At 42.8% G+C, this 15039-nt stretch overlaps 1 long non-coding RNA gene across 1 annotated transcript in view; it reads left to right on the top strand.

Moving 5' to 3' along the window:
• The window catches only part of LOC128339767 (uncharacterized), a 51485-nt gene extending 37489 nt beyond the window's left edge, over positions 1 to 13996 (top strand). Inside the window, exons 4-5 of the long non-coding RNA XR_008313205.1 lie at positions 10534 to 10670; positions 12944 to 13996. This is a non-coding gene — a long non-coding RNA (uncharacterized LOC128339767). The remainder of the gene's footprint in view (positions 1 to 10533; positions 10671 to 12943) is intronic.
• Positions 13997 to 15039: the final 1043 nt, after the last annotated feature.

Here is a 15039-nt window from a genome sequence, read left to right as displayed (position 1 = left end):
TTTTAACAATTCTGACTAAATGAATTAGTTTTATCTTGCTAATTACCCACATAAACATTTTGTTTGTTAATCCCCTAATCCAGGTGTATACTTAGATTCTCTTAATAAATTTGAGTGTTTATTAGGAGCTTGTCTCATCTCCACTTTTGTATTGGTTTAGCATCCACTGCAGAGGTTAGCCATAGGAGTGGTGGTCCCAACGTGTTTTGATCATGTGTCATAACAAGGCATTCATGCAAACATGCATAGATTTCCCCCTTTTTCATGTTCACTCATCTAGAATATGTCATGAGAATAGAGCAGGCCTGCTCAGGCCCCCAGCTGTTTTTAGACTACAACTCCCATAATCTCCAGCCACAGTGGCCAATAGTAAGGGATTATGGGAGCTGTAGGCCAACATCTGCAGGAGGGTTGATGTTGAGCAGCCCTGGAATAGAGCGATGGTTACATGTGAGACCTGAATTAATGTGAATTGTAGAGAGCTACGTTTGTACTTACTGTAAGTGTAAGATAAATGTGTGCTAAAATACCACAATTCTGTGTTCCTGAATTTTCTAATCCTTTAGAGTATGGAGTTTTTTGGTTCTTGTTGTATTGTTACAATATCTGTTTACAACTCCTACTTTTTTAAAAAAGAAAAACTTTTTTTATGCATTTCTGTACGTATTGAGTGTCACAGGAAGTATCTTATAATAACAGTTGGTAATTGTGAATATGCCTCCTTTGTATTATGTAGTAATGGTAATGTTTCTGTTATGACCCAGGTAATTTGCAACTGCAGTTGTTATAATGTGGTATTTGCATATTCATGCTGTGGAAATTGTTACAGTTTCAAAATGTTTTTTTCATTGTCTAGCACTAAAACAATAGGTGCATGAGTAGAGTTAATGATTCTGAATACGTCTGGGAATATAGCCATGTCATATTCTTTGACTGTCTGTCAATGATGTGTCCTTCAAGTAGTATGAATGCTGATATATTTTCAGCAGAATGCTCATGGATGGTAGAAGTATCCAATGAAATGGTGGAATGATTTAATTATTTGAGCAACCCCAAAGGGGCTAGAGGTAAAGAGATTTTTTTTCAGTTAAAAATTTTTTGCGTACTGGTGATGGTTGGGATTCAGTCCCAGTCCAGATGGAATTGGGGGGAGGTTCGGTTCGACCCTGAACCATCGAACCCCTGAACTGAACCACTGAATCCCCGAACCATTGAACTGGTTTGCATATCCCTAAGAGCCACTTCATGTGTATCTGGGGTAACCATGTCCATAGATCCTAGTGCATCACTCTCAGGACTATATAAACATTTCCACCCATGTGGTTGGGTTTCTTTGTGTATCTTTATATAACATGCAAGTGCACATAATATTGTTATACACAAAAACATTTATGCAAGTGAGGGCAAGGAAACACTGTTCTTCCTATTTCCTCAGGGGAGTTCTATACATCCCTCCAGTGTCATTGAATTTTTCTTGAAGGAATGACTAGAATTGAACTGGATATTTCCTTAGATGACTCTCTAAGAAATTTTTAGGGAATGAAAAGAATTTTCATCAATCTAGCGGCATGAACCTTTGCATAAATTTAATTGGTTTGCTTTTTATGACAGCAAAAGCAGCATCATTATATTGCAATTGGTCTTGAAAATATTTACCCCGACATTTTTTATTTCCTTTGCAAAAAAACAAACAAACCAAAAAAGGGGCTGGGTTCAGACATAACATGAAACTGGCAGTTGGCAAAACCGTGATTTTAATTTTAAATTGTAATTCACACTGCAGACGTTCATCAAACCATGGCCTGCCAACCTCCAGTTCCAGGAGAGGGGAGCCTCTCCTTGCTGCCCGGCTGCTGAGGTCTATCCAAACGAGCTCCACAGCCAGACTGTGAGCAAAGTATTACAACATCAGTGGAGCAGCTGAATTTGCCATGATCTTGAAGAGAGCGTGTTGAGTGTGATCATGCATTTTCAAAGTGCTCTGCCCACCCTCAGCATGGAAAGGGCATATACTTCCCTTTAAATGCCGTGCTATGCCAACACCTCTTCTGACAGCAATGACACAGCTGCCCCCCCAACAAGCCCTGCACTCACATAGTCCTACACAAGGATGATTTTTGGGGGTGGGGGCCATTATTTCCCTGTTACTTGGAATAGGAAAGGGAACACGGTGACTTCTTAGTTGGAGATATGCAGATGAGGGAGGACAAAGGATACGGGGGGGGGGGAATCTGTTCCACCATGACCTAGGATGCTTTTGTGAGGGATCACCCCAGAAAAGCAATCCATGCAGACCAAACTGAACTCCATCTGCACTGGCAGCTTGCTGCCGGCGGGCTAGTCTTCTCATGAGAGGGCCAGGTTAAACTTCCCCTCCCGGAGCTATGATGGGGTGCCCTGCTATCCCACTCATGAGGGACCAGTCTACTGGGGAGGACCATGGGGTGTGAGCCTTAGGTCTCACACCTGCATTCTCACAAGTTGAGCTAGTCCCTAAAAAGGGCCCCCCGCTAGTGTGGGGCTCCCAATTCTCCATGGGAAAGATAGAACTTCAGCACTGAAAACCCCCTTTCCTGTAAATCCTTCCATGCATCCAAAGGTGATAATGACCTGCCATCTGTCAGAGACTGGCCATATGCAAGGATGGGGGTGGGTGGAAACCAGCATCATGGATGGATCTTTAAACCCATTCACAATTCCTGGGTTGAGTCTGGTGTTGCACCATATGCAGATCTGCCAGTGTAGGGATTTGTTGGAATGGGAAACTCCAATTTCCAGCTACCGCAGGAGAGCGGGGTTGCTGTTTAAAGGCACAAACAAGGGTGCACATTTCCAAATGGGCAGACAGGTTTACAGGGGGCCAGCTCTGACAGCAACATGGCCGCAGTTGCCAAGACAGGGAGAGCAGTTGCTGGGGTGCCCATCTCAGCAGCTTTCCTCTATAGAGCATCACTGGCTGGATTTAGAGTCCCAGTGATGTGTCACTCTCTTGGGAGAGTGGTCCGTGGGAGAAGAGGAGATTTTGCCATCAGGCATCATGACTGAATTTGCTCAGCAATTCTATCCTCTCCCCTCTGACGGTGCTTCTCATGAGTTGTAAGTGGATGCCCCCATGACCTGGTACTCTCTTGCGCCTGGGTCGGCATACTCCTTTTGTCCTGCTGTCATTTCTACTGCACTCTGACTGGAGCACAGCTGACCCTGGTGACCAGCTCTGTTCATGAGTGAGCCTATGGAGCAAATATTCCCCCCTGGAAAGGGGCTAGGACCCTCTGCCCCAACCTTTCCGTTAAAAAAAAAAAAAAAAAGAATTTGGCTGCTTGATAATCTCTGCTTGGGTCTACCTCTTAAACCCGACCCTGGGCACACACACCCCCCCCAAAATGTTCCCCTCCTGGCACTGTATGAGGTGCCGTACCTATGTAGGCACCTGGAGTGCTAGTGCTTGTGGACATACATCACTGTTGTTTCCTTCTCAGGGAGCGAAGCTCCTAGTGTCCGCCCTATCATCCTGTCCAATTTCCTCCTGCTTGCCAAATGGAGGGAGGAAGGGATAGAATGGGAAGGGGAAATGCCTCTGTATGGCTGTGCCACTTGACAGGCTGACAAGCCTGTGATGGACGTGGTGGCATTTCTGATGCCACGCAACTCCATAGCTGGATAGGTGATGAGGGAATGGGGCTTATGCTCAGAGAGGCAGCCAGTGAGAAGCACTGCAGGTATGGAGTGGGCACAATCCTGGCCACATCTATGCCACTGCCTCTATGATTGTGATTCCAAAATTGGCACGAAACTGCAGTTATGGCAGCACCTGGGTTCAGATGTAACCCTGCAGCAGGCAAAGCAGAAGTCTCAGCTGCAAACTGAAGGTTCAAACTGGAGTTTGGTGAGGCAAACTGCAGGTTGCTTTCAGGCTGAAATTGTGGTTTTACACATTCAGACATATTGGAGTTCCAACCTCTGCCCTTTTTAACTCCAGTTTAGCATTACATCTGAACCCAGCCAGAAACTCTTTCATTTTGAAGAGATTCAAAATTCTTTCAGTAGACAGATAAATTGGAAAATTGATTAAAGGAACTTTAATAAGTTGACTGCACTCTGACAAATACTACTATCTAGGATGCTCTGGCTGCCTTAAGTAGCTCACTCTGATGCAGATTGTATCAACAACAACAGCAGCAATGCTTTCAGTGTATTTCCATCCACAATTTTCCCATTACAGGGATCATTTGCTCCCACTGGGAGCCATGCATTTCATAATATAATTCATTAAGACACATTAACTAATTGTCTTCTTTTTCCTGCAGTTAATTAAACCAAATTAAGTCAATTATACTTTTTCTGCTCCTGATTTTTCTTCTGCCTAATCTAAATGGAAAAAAGCAAGTCTTAGTTTTTTAAATAAATAAATGAAAACATTATCTGGAGCAGAATGAGTGTCACTAATATTATAGAATGAAATCAGTTTAAAGTAAAATTACCCAAAGACACTGCAGTTTAATTAGCATGAAGGTTCTGTTCCTCAGCCCCTGAACATTGCAAGGGGCTGAGGAACATATCTGCTTTTCGAAACAGATACTGCTCTAGGAAGGATAGAGATATGCACAAATCCTGTTAGAGCTTGAATTGAATAGCAAAATACTAAAATCGATTAATCAAAACAGCTGTCATTGCTGGCTGTTCGATTAATGAACTCAAATTAATTCAAGTGATTTGAGTTATTTGGCCTTAGTGAACAATGGAGACCTCGAATCACCTTATTGTTCAATTTATATACTTATATATATAATTTTTCATTAAATTAATCTCAAATCAGTTTTCAATATAGTTAAAACAATGCTTAATTAAAATACAAAGGTACAGATGATCTCAAAAATTTAAACAATACATAATTAAAATACAGAAGTACAGAGAATATGAATATAAAAATAATATCTATTTAAAACTTTATTAACTCATTTAAAAATAATACATAAAACACAAAGCAGCAGCAGTAAAAACAATGCCTTTGTTCAGAAGCCTGGATGAAGAGTCACATCTTTACTTTCCCCCTAAAAACTGTCAAGGAGACTGAGGAGCAAATTCCAGCTGGGAGAGCATTCCAGAGCCTGGGGGCAATGACTGAAAAGTCCCTGTCCCATGTGCTCGACAACCAAGCTTTTCTCATCGCCTGCACATGGAGCAGAGTCCCCTCTGATGATCTTGTTGAGCAGGCAGAAACCTTTGGGAGCAGGCAGTCCTTCAGATATCCATGGCCCAAACTGTTAAGGGCTTTAAAGGTCAAAAACAGCAGCTTGAATTGAACCTGGAAACCTGGAAACAAATTGGTTTCCGGTACAGCTCTTTCAGAATGCATGTAATATGATCCCAACAGGCAGCTCCAGATACAATCCTAGCTGCCACAGTTTGCACTAGCTGCAGTTTCTGAATGTTCTTCAAGGGCAGCCCCATGTAGATTACATTACAATCCAGTGGCAACATGACTAGGGTGTGGCTAACTGTGGCCAGACCTGGCTTCTCAAGAAAGGGATGATGCTGACGCTCTAGCCGAAGCTGTGCAAAAGCAGCTTTGGCCTCCACCTCCACTTGAGCTTCCAAAAGCAGAGACGGGTCCAGCAGTACTCCCAAGCTGCACACTTGCTCTTTCAAGGGGAGTGCAATCCCATCCAGAACCAGTCGGTTCTCTTCATCCTGATTTGCTCTCCTACTGACCAACAGCACTTCCATCTTGTCTGGATTCAATCTCAGTTTACTAGCCAATATCCAGCCCATCACATCCTCGAAGCCCAGATTCAGGTCATCCACTGCCAGGATGACCAAGGCCACGTAGGGGCCCATTGCACATGTGCAGCAGCCTCCAAAATGGCCACCATGATGGGGAAAAGGCCCAGAAAGGGCCAAAGACCACCCGAACTGGGAGCTTTTTGGCAAAATGAAGGCTGGGGGGGACCTCCATGGACTCCCCCCACAGCCTTGGAGAAGCCCTCCCGGAGGGGGTAAGTTAATTTTTTTACTAGTAATGAACTCCCCTCCACCAATGGCCGGGGTGTGTGTCTTGGTCTAATGACAAGCTGAACTGGGAGGGGGGTATTCAGCTCCACATTGAGCCAAACCCATTCAACTTCAAACCGGTTCAGATTCGAACCTGTTCTCACATTCCTAGTATATTATACTTACTCAGTGCTGAGAAAACCACAAAATCAAATGTTCCTTCTTCTCATTTTGCCTGCCACAGAGAGACAGGAGGACAGAGCAGTCATGGCTTGATGGACCAATGGTCTGACAAGAAACAAAGCTTATCTTCTTACCATGAGAAGAACTCTTCTTTCTTCTCTCCTTCTCCAGTATACCTCCCTGCCTCCCTGTGTCTGGATAATACCATTGCCTCAGATTAGTTCTGGATCCAGGCTGACAGCCTAACACATGGGTCAGGGCACCAGTCCATCTCATCTTCAGCCATGACAGTGGCATGCCTGTGTATCTGCATGTGTCAGCAGCACTGATGGGCAGACTGTGACACATCTGGGGTTGGGGTTGGCAAGGGTGGGGCGAGATGACAATGGTTTTGTAGTGGGTAGGGGTAACCATGGGTGACCACTCACCCTCCATGGCCAGCTCAGGATAGCCTGGCAGGTAGAAGCTGGCCTTCACAAAGATCAGCTGCTTCACCATCTTACCATCTATGCATGCATGATGGGGTGCCACCAGACCCCTGGCCACCCACCCTCTCACTCTGGATGCAAGTTGGTAAGGTGAACCATCTGGCAACTGCTGCCAAGACTGGCCAGACTTGGCAACACAATGCCCAATACTGAATTGGTTCCATCTCCCAGCCTGCCACCCTCTCCCTAACCCTAACCCTAAAGTCCAACAAAAAGTGCTTCACACAACTTATGCCATCAAAACCAGAAAATTCAAAAGAGATGTAGGAACAAAGGAACATAGGAAACTGCCATATTCTGAGTCAGAACATTGCTCTATCTAGCTCAGTATTGTCTTCACAGACTGGCAGTGACTTCTCCAAGGTTGCAGGCAGGAATCTCTCTCAGCCCTATCTTGGAGAAGCCAGGGAGGGAACTTGAAACCTTCTGCTCTTCCCAGAGCAGCTTCATCCCCTGAGGGGAATATCTTGCAGTGCTCACACATCAAGTCTCCCATTCATATGCATCCAGGGCAGACCCTGCTTAGCTATGGGGACAAGTCATGCTTGCTACCACAAGACCAGCTCTCCTCTCCTCTTATGATACCACTTGCCTCTTCTTCCATTCAACTTTCTGCTAAGTAATTCTATCTTCACATGGACCTTTTCCTCTCAAAGAAAAAATTATTATACCAGGAAACACAAGCAATATTCACAAAATGACCTTGAACTGCATACAAAATCAAATTCCAGTGATATACTAGACACCAAGTTTGTAGTAGACCTGACGTCTGGAAGACATTGGTCTGCTTTGGTCATAATGGTAAACCGCAGGTCCAACAGACCAACAGTTTGCTTCCATTCCCCCAATAGCTTCCAGATGATCGCCATCTGCAGTCTGGGGGAGGAATTGGCTGCACAGACCTCCTCCAATGGATGAAGGAAAGCCAGTTACTTTGCAGAGAGGGAGGAGCTTCCAACACTTAACTCTGGTTTGTGCAGCTTGCACAAACTGGATGACACATTGGAGACCACAAGGTGGCAGTTAGGAGTGCTGTCTTAGCAGAGTTCCAGGGCAAGTGAGAGGAAAGGAATGGACAGATGTTGCATATCGATTTTATGTGTTATCCTCCAAGTTCAGTCTATGAGGTGTGAGGGTCTTGAGTCTATATACTGAAAACACACACACACACACGCACACATCCTGACTGTCCAGTCCCCTGGTGTTCAAGATGCTTCCAACTAAAATTAAAATTAATTAAATTGATTAAAACTAAATTGATTAAAACATCTTATTTATTTATTATTTCTCTGGGTAAACGACCCTGAGCCATTTTTGGAAGGGTGGTATAGAAATCGAATGAATGAATGAAAATGCCTCTCAGAAGTGGAGGATTTTCAAGCTCTTTTTAGAACACATCAGGGAGGGAAATTGTCATTCCATGAAGGGCCTCTACTGAAAAGGCTCTGTCCCTGGTCCCCACCGATCAGATTTGTATCAGTGGTGAGGCCAACAGTAGTGCTTGTGAAGAAAAATTAAAGACTTTTTCAAATTAATATGAGTGAATCTGGTGAATATGGTCTGACAAGTGCTCTGATCCCAAGCAATGTAGGGCTTTGAAGGTCAAAATAAGCACTTTGAATCTGGCCCAGAAGTAAACTAGCAGCCACTGAAACTGGCACAGAACAGATGTAACTTGTGTAGCAACCTGCAGCACCCCACAGTGGTCAAGGGGTAGAGCAGGAGTCCTTCAGCACCACCTTCTGAGTGCGGTGTTAAAATAAGGTTTAGATTCTGGGGTTATTCACATGCACAGGCAAAACCAGGCTAGAAAAGCCCAGCCCAGTTTTGCCTGCATATGTGAACCTCTGGGAACCGTGTGGCTCCTGGTGTCATCATGGCAGCAAACCCTGTTAGGTGCTGTTAGCCAGGGCACAAGCTTGCCCCAAGCCCAGGCTAACGGATCATGTTTTGGTGCCACATGGCTCTGTATGGTACCTACACGTGAGTAGCCTCCCAACCAGCATCGGGAGGCTCCCCATAATGCACTGTGCACTTGTGTGATGCATTATGAAGGTTCTGGGGAACTCCAAGCCCCAGAAACCCCCCGCTGATGGCAGGAGCAGGCCATCATCTGGGCAGGCGAGTTGCCCAGGAAGAGCAATCTACCCAGGGAGAGTGGATCGTCTGTAGGGGAGGTAAGCATTTCCTGCAAGTATGGTTTCCCAGAAAGGGCCTTATGACTGCCTCTTTCAACACCTCTCCCTGTTCCAGGAAGGCATTTATCACCCCTGCAACCCAGGTCATCCTGGCTTCTGCCACAACCCACAAGGGATGAGGGATAAGAATGTAAGTGGCAGGTCTCAGACTTCCAAGCAACTTGTCTACCACCTCAGGCAACACAATCTGAAACCTATCCAATATAGCAAAAACAATAATTTCCAGAATGGCCATTTTCTTCCTGTTTACTGACCTGGCATTCAGCAGTGTGGTTCAATACAGTTGAACCAGACTGCAAAGTTTCCTGTCATTGGAACAGTACCCACAGTAACTTGATTAGACAAATTGTCAGGATCAATATGTGTGTGCTTCAGTGTTCTCTCTAAGGTGTGCACATATGCACATGCACACTTTTTTAAAAAAATGTCTGCTGAGTTAATTTTAGTTCCAACTCAGGTTGAATCGGGAAGGCCCCATTCTGAATGCACATGTGCCAATGCTGCCTTGATACTGACACCAAGAACAAAACTAATTCCACACACAGATGGAAAAAAAATAGAGAGAACACTGTTAGTGTGCTTGTTTTGCTTTTATTTTCATTTAATTACCCCTCCATTGATTTATTTTCATTAACTTGATAGTGATTTAATGTTGCAGCACACATTCTATAAAATAATATCGTATTTTCATATATTATATTCCAAGACAATTTAGTATTTTATTTAAAAAATCAAATTGCAAGAAATAATGAAGAGCCCTGACAAACTGTAGACATTGGCAGTGTCACAGAAGAATTTATTTTTTAGGTTATGAATGGGTGGAAAGATGTATAAGCTACCCAACATTCCAAATCCTGTAATAACGAAGTGCACATTGAAAATGAGGCAATTAAAGCTTAAAACATTTCACTAGCTGAAAAGTCTTTCTCCAAAGACAACTTACATACATGATGTTGCAGCTTTCCCTTGTGCATTCATTGTAGGGTGAGATTAGGAAAGGAAAAGCAGCAGTTTGAAATGTTGCTATGGCGGCTGCCCAGAAGGCAGCCAATTTCTTCAGAGAAGCTGGATCTTTATTAAAAGGTAAGCGCCCACTCTCCAACACGATACAATACAACACTGATATGATTCCATATTGTACTGAATTGTCTACCAATCTCAGAGACCTTTTTCATCAGAACTGTTTCTGTGGGGAAATGGCCCAATTGGGCTTGTGTTACCTTGGACCCAATTATCAGTCTAATGAAATGCACAGCCCTGCTCCTATATCCATGTCGCTACAGTCAGGCTGGGAAACAATCTGGCAAGTTGTAGGAATGGACAACCACACATGTGTATGCGTGTGTGCATGTGCACTTGCGTATGCACATGTGCATGTTTTCTTTAATGTGCATACATGCATGCATGGACTGTGCTTATTGCATTCAGAAACATAGTTCATAACCCACATCTTTTCCAGAAAAGTCCCCCTCCCACACAATTCATACTTTAAAAACAACTTGATACGTTCAAAAGATACTTTCTTGGCATAATCTTATGGGATTGCCGCAAATTAATGTAGGGCGAAATGCTGGAGACTATTCTTTTAGAAGAGTGATCCTTTTAGCAGAATATATAATATCTGATGAGACAAAGAAGTATATTTGACGTGCTGATTTTTTGTTTTGTTTTAGGAAACAAACAGCAAGCTCTTAGTCTCACAAGACTTCAGATTCCTTCTAGCTCTTTGCCTTTATTGTTTCCTTGGACAAAGCTGCAATGCATCCATCTTTCTTTGACATGTGACACAAAAGTGTTCAACAACCATCAGGTATTTTATTTTCCACTGAAATAGTTCTCTGTTTTCTTCCTTTGAAGAATAAAGTGATGCTTTTGTGGAAAGGGGAACAGCAAGTCACTGAAAGTAAAAGTAGCAGCCAAGTCATGTCGCACCCTCCTCTAAGTCACCATCTCATCGTGATTCTGGTGTTTACAGTAGACTGAACATCACTGCATATTAGTACACACATGGTTGAATAGGTGGCAGGAGGCACTTTACTGCTGATAAATTCTGCTGAGATCCTAATCTAAGAGCTACTGATTTAAGTCTGGTATGCAGCCATTAGTGTTCTTAGATACTGCTCCCATAAATATAAAAAGCAATTTGCCATAATAATCAAAGAGCATCATAAACTGTCTGAGGGAACGATGATCTCAGCCATACATGAATGTGAGAAGGAATTGTGTCAACATAGAGCTCCAGCAAATGAACACATTTGGTGCTCTAGCCATAGTTGTAAATGGAGTCAATTATTTTTAAAAATTGGGCACACTCATTAGTGATAAAATATAATGAAGTAATGCTTGTGTGATAGTCCTACATAGGATTTAAGTCTGTTACGTAGATCATAATATTTGTACCTCTTCATTACCTTTTCCTTTTGCTCATGCTCTGTTAATAACCTTCTTCCTCTCCCCCTTTGAAAAGCAAAGAACAAAGCCTGATATCCTCAATTGCTGAGTGCATTGTGAGATGTGCCGTTGATGCTCCTGAGTCCCAGACTAACCCAGCAGCAATGCTTGTGTGGGGAATTTGTGGGTGCAGAAATTCAACAACCTTCCCTTTCCTGGGAGGCCCTCGGTGCAACTCAAAAATATGTCCCTGTGGACTACTCAACATTAGGGACATATTTTTATGCTGCACAGAGTGCTTTGTGGGGAAGGAAGTTGTCAAAAGTTCTCCCCTGTGCCAGCACAGGTGCTGTGTCATTGGCACTTCTCCATGTAGCACTCATACTTCAGTAGTCAGGAGGATATCAGGCAAACTATTTTTTCAAAAGATTTGGGTTGTTGTGGTCTGCACACCAAATGCTAGATATTTTGTCAGCTAGGGTTTCCACATTGGAAGCATCTGAAAACTTGAGTTCAAGTGTGGGGATCCAAGAAGCAGGGACTGGCAATTTCACATCGTTGTGTACTATTGAATAACCAAGGAATCTGGTACGAGGGCAGAGCCCCACAAAAAGAGACAGGGGAAAAAATGGGGAGCATATTCTAATTTGGGGGGATGACTTTCCCAATTTTCCCATGGAAACACTGAACTTCCCCCCCCCTTCAGAATGAGTGAAATGTTTTTCAAAGTAGTGTTCTAAACAAATGTGGTTAAAATCAGTTACATTGCTACAAAACTCCTGGTTCCACCAATCCTTATCTCCTTCCACACTAATTAGAGGAGATGGTACAGCTCATCATGAGCACACACTTAAAAGCTATGCACATGAGCAGCCCTACCCATGTTAGGGAAGCCCTACCTGTGTAGGGCTGTTTGTGTGCAGTGCTGGGATCTAGCCCAATCCCAGCGCTGCCTTTCCCGCAAGCCAGAGTTTTGTACCCCAGCATTTACCTGCATTAAAGGGCATGAGTGCACCCTTCACCCCAGGTATGGGGTTGTGTGTATGCTTGGGTTGCACACTGACCAAGCATACAGAGAGGTGAGTGCTTAGAGTGCTAGGGGAATTCCCCCAATGCACCATGCTTTTCGTGCTGTGCATTGTGGGATTCCTGGAAGCTGGGATGAGTCCCACCCTCCAGGGATCCGTACTGCTCCATGCAGCATGGATTGTGTGGGTGCACAGTGGCATGCCAAACAGAACTTTAAGGATGGGGAGGGGAGATAAGTCCATCCCTATCTTCCCCCGCTGCCACCACACACACCCCGGCCATGAGAATAGGTCTTACATGCTGCCTGGGGAGCAGAGAAAGGCAGTTAAGATGGCCCTCCAAAACCTGAGTCTCAGACTGAAAACCTGAGCTCTGGTATCCTAGCTGGACATCCTGATATCATCTTCGAAAAGCAGAGTCTCAGATCTGGCAATCCTATTGTCTGCTCAGTGATGTGAAGCTTTGGATTCAACTCAAGTTTTCGGTGTTTACCTGTAACATGATATGATCTACCCGTGAAAATAAATATAGAGCCATGAAACCTGATATGTACATGTGGTGCATCTTTCTATATTTTTCAAGTTAAAATCCTGTCCCAATTCACTGCCAGTTTTTGAGTGGCATACCTTATTCTGAACTGAGGTATTTTCCTGATTAATTTAGGCTGGACTCTGAAGCACTCTGAAGTAATCCATGAAGTAATCCATCCACATACCACTGTTGATGTAGGCTCCACAGGTGACTTGCTTCACTCGAACTGTTTCAGTGATACAGCATTCATGTGATCCAGATGGATTTTAGCCTTAACAATGAAACCCCATGAATATGAGAAGTTTTTCTGGTGTGGTTAAAAACAGTTGGAATGACAGTCTCTTCATACAAATTATTTCCTTTTCTACACTGAAAGCACCTCCATAATTTAGCTTCGCTGTAAAAATCACATCACCAGCACCATGTAAAGTGATCTCATCATCATTAACATCCTAAACTATGAGGACCCACACCAAAAAACAGGTTGGGAAACAAGACCATTCAGAATAATATTGATGAATAAAGTCAGCCTGCTATATCACAATTCAATTAGGCCACTTACAAATCAAAGCAGAATATTCAGAAGTTTTGTAGGGCACATTAATTATTTTACTCACTTTAAGGTCTTGACTGTGAACTTAACTCACTTTAAGGTCTTGAATGTGAACTTACTGTGAATGGAATACAAGAAGCTGTCTACAAGCCAAATTTAGCCAATACTGGAATAGGGATACAAATACGATGAATACAATGGATATTTATATATCACTATTCAACAAAACTTCCCAAAGCAGTCTACATAGAAATTAATTAATCAAATAAATAAATAAATAAATAATAAAATGTCTCCTTGTCCCCAAAGGGCTCACAATCTGAGAAAAAGGAATATAAGACAGACACCAGAAACAGTCACTGGAGGGATGCTGTGCTGGGGATGGATAGGGCCAATTGCTCTCCCACAGCTAAATAAAGGGAATCACCACTTTAAAATGGTGCATCTTTGCTCATTTAGCAGGGGATGTGCATAAAGCAGATTTTGCAATTCATTTCAAGCTCAAAACGAATAATAAATCCTCAAATTTATTGATTGAAATAGCAGCCAATGATCGCTGTTTCGATGAATCAACATCGGAACACTTAGATTGATTCAAGTGTTTTGAGCACCATTTGGGGCCCTGTTTTTCCAGGGAGAGCTGGTCTGTCAATTGGGTCAGTGGGTAGACCAGTCCTTTGAGGTGGGCTGATGCACTAAATCCAGAGTGGAGGGCTGGTCTACCCACTGAGCCCTATTGGTAGATCAGCTCTCCCCAGAAAAACAGGCCTCCGAATATCACTCGAAACACTCAAATCGATTCACCCTTTATTTTAAGGGTGTTTTGTTTTGAGTGTTATTTATTTATTTATTTATTTATTTATTTATTTATTTATTTATTTATTTGATTTATATACGATTTATTTGATTTATATATGATTTATAAATGTTAAACATCTGAAATGGCCCATTTTGAGCTTGAATCAATCCGTGTTCAAAATGATTTGCACATCTCTTGCAGAAGCTGAAATTAAGCACAAGTTAGTCTTTCTCCATATACTGAAATGATTTTGTGAATTGGCACTTTAGTTTGCACTGTGCCCAATTTATGTTTAAAGCTGGGTAGCTGGGCCATCACATGATCTGAACTACACTAAATCCACCAAGCTAGAGGATTTGCTTCTTTCAGAATAGGTGAGTCTGCCATGAAGGAGCCTGGTATTATCTATCAAAACTGTCTGAACTAGTTTACCCTTAATTAAACTCTCCCTCTCCCAAGCACATGCACGCACACAAACATTCTCTCTCTTACACACACACACACACACACACACACACACACACACACACACACACACACACACACAGAATATAGTAATCATAATTTGCTGGATGATAAACAAGCTGGAAAAAAGAAGCCTTCTACAATCACTGCTTTCTATTTACATTCATTTGCTGAATTAATGACATTGAAATAGCCCCAAGCCAGAAATGAAGCCTACATGAAACATTAATAAATTTGTATTATGATAAGTGACTCAATTTTTAAAGAAAGTATTAAGTGTGTTGGTGCAGAACATACAGAAACAAACAATAACAGAAAATAATTAAGTGAGACTGACTAATCAATAGTATAATGTGTTTTTATAACAACATACTTCTTTCTTTTTTGTATAAGTAGATCCTTTTTACTGCA

The sequence above is a fragment of the Hemicordylus capensis genome, chromosome 1 (assembly GCF_027244095.1).
Source record: "Hemicordylus capensis ecotype Gifberg chromosome 1, rHemCap1.1.pri, whole genome shotgun sequence".
NCBI classification, from domain to species: Eukaryota; Metazoa; Chordata; class Lepidosauria; order Squamata; family Cordylidae; genus Hemicordylus; species Hemicordylus capensis.
Note: the sequence above shows the minus strand (reverse complement) of the source record. Positions and strands in the feature narration are given on the sequence as shown.